The following is an 8,008-nucleotide window of genomic DNA, read 5'->3' on the forward strand; positions in this document are numbered from 1 at the left end:
GTTTAACTGAAAGAATACAAACTGCTTAACATTTCAGTCTTTTCTATACGAATACTTGATATTAAAGCATTACCATAATTTCATATTGCTTAACTGACATGCGCATGAATATCGCAATTCATGAATGAAGCGTCTGAAACGAAAAGTCACAAGTTTCGACTACGATCAGTGTTAGTAACACTAATTATTTTACGCAATGGGTCAGAAGACCCTATTATATGATTTACAAATTTGCAGTTCGCAGATTTGCCATAAGCAAGATTTTAACAGCTGAATGATTGAACGTTTCTCTCTGACTCTCTCTTTCTCTATGTCTCGATCTCACTCCGAGCCATGACTGAAAAAATATTTATAAACAGTATGTACATATGGCAAAAAAAACTATGTGATATTTATCAGTGTCGTCTCATTTAACACAAACACCTTCTACATCAATTTGTGAACTATTTAATTTCGATTTGTAATCGATATCACCGTCCAACCACGTACAAATTGTGCGTCCACTAGGAAATACTGAGAAATAAATTCTGTGACAATTTCATGAGAAGCTTTAATCCTTAAGGCAAGCCATGCTTGGCATGAAGGAAATTCTTTGCTTCGTAAATGTTCTTTGCTTCGTAATGTTCAAATCATGTAATTCATGTCTTCAAAATAGTTGCTCAAAGTAAATAAATGCAAATAAAAATGAATTTGAGAAGCGAAATATCTCAGACATGCACTTTATGATATATATATATATATATATATATATATATATATATATATATATATATATATATATATATATATATATATATATATATATATATATCAGACTGCACATTACTACATAAATGTGTGTGTGTGTGTGTTTATGTACCTGTGTGTGATCAAATGATACGCCATAATGTCATCAGAAATGGTGAAAATAAATGACTACCTAAACAATTCAAGGAAAATCACTCAGATTTGTGAATTTACGAATTTGGATTTGTAATCAATATCACCGTCCAACCACGTACAAATTTTGCATCCACCAGGAAATACTGTCAGAAAAATAAATTATTTGACACTTTCTATTAACGTCTCCGAAAGAATTTCATTTATATGAGACAGGTTTACCTATTGGTGTACTTTTGTTCTCCCTGAACTGGACCTATTGAGTTTCACTGACAAACCGCGGAGTCGCCATACCGCCATTTAAAAACAAACCTTTAAAAATAAAATTAAGCATGTGAAAATGTAAGTAAATCATCGTTTTTAACCACCACGACCCACCCACCCCAAAAGTAATTTAACAATGACAAACTTAACATGTCTGAAGTTGTAATAGTAAGACCAATAGTGCTTGTAGTAGTAGTAGTAGTAGTAGTATGTAGAGGAGGATGAGGAGGATAGTTGGTCCTAATACCATCAAAAATTAGACAGACGTAGGTTATCCAGACCTCCTTGATCATAAGATTTTACCTATGTGTGTATTTGACCACGGTAAGAAAATAGGCATGACTTGATTATAATTACTAAGCGGAGAAAGTAGAATGATAACGAATAGCAAACGATCGTTATTATTCAATGTGTTTTTGGCTCATTCATCGTAATGTATTAGCGCAAGGTAATATTATTGTTTATTCAATTAGAAAATTCAGCGAAATGCCAAGTGACAAATTTAAATTACAAAATTCTCTTTAAAATTATCTTTGAAAGCTACATTGATAATATTGAAAGCAATTATTTAAAATTATCATTTAATGGTATGTCCATCCTTCGTAAGATAAAATGTAAAATAATGTATTATCTTAAAATCAATAGCGTATTTTTAGAAAACAAAATCATCACATGTTCCTTATTATAAAAACATCTGAACTAAATAGATAATAATTCTTACAAACCTGTAATTCCGATAAGGATCGTATATGCCACAAATATACTTCTCCGATCACTTGTGTCCATTTGTTACCTCTGCACTATATAAGAACATGTCTTAGAATATAAATAACTACAGAATATACATTATTAACCGGTGTTTCATACGGTTTATATAAAAAAAGAAAGAACAATTATGGGTCCAGATTAACTACAGTATCGGAATCCTGAGTTTAGTAGGAACGTATTTTGCATAAATTTAGCAACTTGAGGTTTTGTCATGTTGATTCAAAATATTTCCTAACCAATAAAACATAATGACACTATAATGTTGGACAGAAACGTCGTAAAAACAATGTAGACCAGGAAAGTATCTGAAAAAGAAATAAACGGGTACGTAAAACTAGACAGACTGTTAATAATATTTTGAAAAGGATAATTAATTTCATAGAGGTGTAAAGAAGGTTACCTATTAAACCTCCAAAAGTATTGTGTTTTGAATCAAAAATTGCTCTCCTTGTGATGGGGGGGGGGGCGGGTATCAAAAGTCCATTTTACATATTTGTACGGGTGATTACATCATATTAGTTATCCCAAAACTTAGATGAGAATATTCCACGATGATGACATGTAACATTAGATGGTTATACGTACAATACATGTAATGTAAATCACGTCCCCAAAATGTATTGGATACTAAATAAACTATCAGAGTATACCAAAGTCCTAATGTTATAGTTTTTTTAAATAAAGAAAATAAAAATTCAATTTAGCATTCGTCAGCTAATATTTGTTTTAATAGCATTATTTTAATGTCTCTAGATATGACAGTTCGCTACAAAGTTTCATTTCACTAAAATTCTACCGACTGTCTTCTAATAATTACTGTACAATCACTAAACATACTCGTCCTCGCATGCATAAACCTACTGATGCCGATCTTTGTTCAATCGTCAAAGCTCTTTCAACCAAGCATGACCTTTCACACTGTTTGAATAAGCTAATCAAAGTTTCTCTTTCAAGCACAATCGATAAAACGGGCAGTTTCGTTTAGGTACTGGACAGTGTTACATTGCTTTGTTGATGACGTATTTATAATTATGCGAACTCGTGAAACACGAGGACATATAAAGGAGCGAAGCGGATGATCTTTTATGGTTTGCAACGATGTAGATATACTGAACCAATTTCATGGATTTTCACTTTGCTAGTTGCAAAAGAAAACAAGTACAAGATCATATACAGCCTGGATTCAACAAAAAGAGTTAAAGGAACAAAGAAATATATATATATTGATTGATATTAAAGCAGGCCGATTTCACATAGTCTCTGTAGTATCTGCGCCTAACGGTTTCTATAAAAGGTAAAAATCATACTGGTCATATAGGAATTCAGCACCGATTATTTCAATAATGGTTGGCATTTTTTAGAATTTGATTTTTCATACCTTTAAATGGAAATTATTCACTTTACTAGATTTTTCATACATCCATATTCCTTTGCAATGTAATTTTTCATAAGCTCCGAGAAGTACCTATGGCGAAATCAATGTTAAAGGACGTCGATATTTTTGGACGAGATCAGCCTAAAAGTGTGATCAAATAAATTTCGGATTGAATGTCGCGCGCTGTGACGTCACAATGAAAGCAATGCATATTGATGAACAAATTCGTACTACCCTATATTGTGACGATTAGACTCGATGAGCTCTTTTCTTGATCCAGTTTGACACCTGGTCATGATGGTTAAAGTCCATAGCGATCGATAATTTTCGCCCGGAAATTTCTTGATGACAGTTGTGGTGCACATCATTCAGTAATCAGTACTCAATAGACTTTGGTTAAACAAATTTAGTATTGAATTAGAAATGAATTTAAATTTACATTTTTAAAAATAAAATGTATATGGCATTCAAAAGTAAGTTCTCAGCCAGCATTCTTTATGCATGAACATAACTAAAATGTAAATTTTAACAGATGTTTCTTCAAAAGAATAAATAAGAAAACATTGCATTAGCATTAACACTTAAACTACAATAACTGTCCACATACGATAGAAATATTAATGCCGATATTTACAAAGTAATTAGTGAGACAGAATGTTCCGATATCAGACAATAATTTACAAAATTTTGAATACTTTTAGAGAAAATTTTGATGACGTCTAAACCATTATAACAAGTTGTCAACATATATTCATCTAGTGTTACAATACAAAGATAATAATTCAAAACAATCGTGTGACCTGTTGCTATATTGGAATCTGACGGTCATCTTGGTGATATTCATGCATACAACAAATGTAGTACAAACTTCGCCAGATTATAATCTACCGTTGTATTTAATATAAGCTCTTTAATACTGCCAGGAGACGACAGTAGTTAAGTGGGATACCCTACGTACAATGGGAATTAGCATTACAGGGACCCCTGGGACACTCTACGTACAATGGAAATTTAACATGGCGAAAAATCGTGGGACACTCTACGTACAAGGGGAATTTAACATGGCGAAAAATCGTGGGTCACTCTACGTACAAGGGGAATTTAACATGGGGAATAGATCGTGGGACTGTCTAGGGACAATGGGAAATTTAACATTACGGAAACCCCTGGGGGATATAGCCTCAAGGGAATTTAACATATGGAAATTGAACATGGTGGGTCTGTATAGCGTCAAGGGGAATTGAACATGGTGGGATTGTCTAGGGACAATGATGGTAGAGGGTCAAACACAACAGAGACAGAAACATACATACACTAGTACAAGTGTGAGATTTATATATAAAGCATTACCAAGACCTGAAATCTTTCTGGGGTGTTCAAAAATTTGCATAATTGTAATGATGCTATAAATAGCTATAATCAAGGAAATGCTCAACGACAAAATGGATGTGACTAAAAGTAACGTTAAAATGACGAAATTGTCCCAGAATTTAAAGGAAAATAAACATATCCCCGAAAATTAAGTTACAATGGTTTAGACTAAAATGGATAAAATTAGTAACTACTTACAATATCAACTTCTGTGACGATCGTGGATAAATACCTATGTATCTATAATCAGCTGAAATTCCTATGAAATCCCACTATCTATTTATAGCTCCAACTTGTGGGTTTTTCCTTTGGAAAATCCCACTATCTTTTTATAGCCTCAGCTTGAGTGACGTTCCTGTTTATGAATTTTAGTATATATGTATAGCTACAAAACGTGGAAATCCCCAAGTCGATATTTATAGTCTCAAAATTTCCAGCGTCAGTGACGTCACTGTACTGAACACTAGGGGATAAATGGCAACAGTGTTGCAAGTGGCTGACCTGAATACGCGCTACTGTAGGTAGGTAGGTAGAGTGTATCTGATAGGGATAAAGTGAGTTTTATAGGGACAAACAGAGACCAATACACACACACACAAACAACATACGCGCGCAGACTCACACACACACACACACACACAGGGAAGAGGAAAAAAAAAAACCCAAAATATACTATCCACACTCGGGAGGAAGAAAAAAAAAAACAACCAAATATACGATCTACACAACGTACGCGAACAAACACACACACACACACACACACAACATACGCGCGCAGACTCACACACACACACACACACACACAGAGGGAAGAGGAAAAAACAAACCCCAAATATACTATCCACACTCGGGAGGAAGAAACAAAACAACCAAATATACGATCTACACAACATACGCGAACACACACACACACACACACAACATACGCGCGCAGACTCTCTCTCACACACACACACACACACACACGCACACACACACAGAGGGAAGAGGAAAAAACAAACCCCAAATATACTATCCACACTCGGGAGGAAGAAAAAAAAACAACCAAATATACGATCTACACAACGTACGCGAACACACACACACACACACACACAGAGGGAAGAGGAAAAAACAAACCCCAAATATACTATCAACACAGAAGGGAGATAATACAAACCCCAAATAAACTATCCACACAAACGTACGCGAACGCATACAAACCCCAAATACACTATCAACACAGAAGGGAGATAATACAAACCCCAAATAAACTATCCACACAAACGTACGCGAACGCATACAAACCCGAAATATACTATCAACACAGAAGGGAGATAATACAAACCCCAAATAAACTATCCACACAAACGTACGCGAACGCATACAAACCCGAAATATACTATCAACACAGAAGGGAGATAATACATACCCCAAATAAACTATCCACACAAACGTACGCGAACGCATACAAACCCGAAATATACTATCAACACAGAAGGGAGATAATACAAACCCCAAATAAACTATCCACACAAACGTACGCGAACGCATACAAACCCAAAATATACTATCAACACAGAAGGAGATAATACAAACCCCAAATAAACTATCCACACAAACGTACGCGAACGCATACAAACCCAAAATATACTATCCACACAACGTCGCTAACGCATACAAACTCCAAATATGCTATCCACACTCGGGAGGAAGAAGAAGAAAAACAACCAAATATGCGATCTACACAACGTACGCGAACACACACACACACACACACACACACACACACACACACACACACACACACACACACACACTCACACCACAGAGGGAAGAAGAAGAAAACCATTATACACTATCCACACGCAGTGAAGAAATAACCCTTTATATATATACTATCAGCAGAGAGTGAAGAAAATAACCCATTATATTCCATCAACACAGAGTGAAGAAGAAAAAGTTTTTTGAAAGCACCTAAGCCCTCACCTGCAATGACCAACTCTGCCAAACACCTACACCCCACCCACCCCCACTCCCAACACTACAAAACCCATTTAACCCGTTATTTTATGGCATCAGTGTGTGATTTAGGAAACATCAAGACACAAAATGATGGACGAATAGACTGACTATTGTTTACGGACTTGCATGCCTAAAGAGCGTGCGTGAAGGAAAACATCCTTCCATTTCAATTCTAACTAAAACATGATCCAGAGGGATAGAGAGAGGTGAAAGAGCACAATTTCATAAAGTGTGAGTAAAAACAAAACACGCCATCCTTATTATACAATGTCAAGACCAAGAGACACTTACGTTTTCTTTCTGGTCTATTCTCTTTTAGAAGGTAGTATGAAATTTCACATCAGGGCCAACGCATCGGCTCACATTGTCAATTTTTCCATTTCCATGTTTTTACTGGCACAAGTTCTTCATCATCTTCAATTTCTTCTTCTGAATCCCTCTTCTCTGTTTCGTCTTGTTTTTGTTTCTTCTCTTTTCTCGTAGGGCACTCTGAATTCCAGTGTCCTTTCTCCTGACAACGATATTAGGTATCTTGACTTTTGTCTCTCTTTCTTAGACGAAGCAGGTATTCTGGAGACAAATACCCATTTACCGTTGCAGATATAGCAAACTTCATTAGCACTTACACACTTTCGTATGACTCTCATCAAATCAACGACCAAAAGAGTAAGTTTTGTTGCCACTTTCGCATGTGAATTATGCTTTCGTATGACTTTTAGCAAATATTTGACCAGCAGGTCGATCTGTGCTGACTCTTCCATCTTCTTGATCGTTTGAGAGCGGAATGAATACTCTGACGCTAAGACACTTTTCTTATATACATGGACCTGCTGCGTATGAAACCTAGTCAAATGTAATTTTGCAATAAGATGAAACGATTTCATTGAGGAAGTAAAAAGCAATGATGTACCGTATCGCCTCACACAAAACCTGAAGTTTTAGTTCAAATCCGTGTCAGCGATTTCGAAGACGACATAACTGAGCTTTAATCAATGCTCTCCAATTATGCCACAAAACCACGAGTCCTGATTCACGCCAAAAGAAATTTCGTTCGGTTCATAAAAAATAGTATCACATCTGAGAAACGCAAAAACGAACTTCCAGAAAACTGAGAACGACGGCTTACACCTACAACGTAAATGTGTGAGTTCAAGTAGTGCGTAAAACTTAGTCAAATTAGATTTTTATAGTCAAGACGAAACGATCTCTTTTCGAACAAGAAAGCAGACACCAAGCGACAATGGCGATCCGTGTCACACAACACTTTTCAAAATGTATATTATCAGAGGTTTGTTCTAGCGATCTGCACTGTTAAATTAAATGTTGATGTATTTTGCAATAAGACGG

The sequence above is a fragment of the Sinohyriopsis cumingii genome, chromosome 3 (assembly GCF_028554795.1).
Source record: "Sinohyriopsis cumingii isolate HCF-2022 chromosome 3, ASM2855479v2, whole genome shotgun sequence".
Classification (NCBI taxonomy): domain Eukaryota; kingdom Metazoa; phylum Mollusca; class Bivalvia; order Unionida; family Unionidae; genus Sinohyriopsis; species Sinohyriopsis cumingii.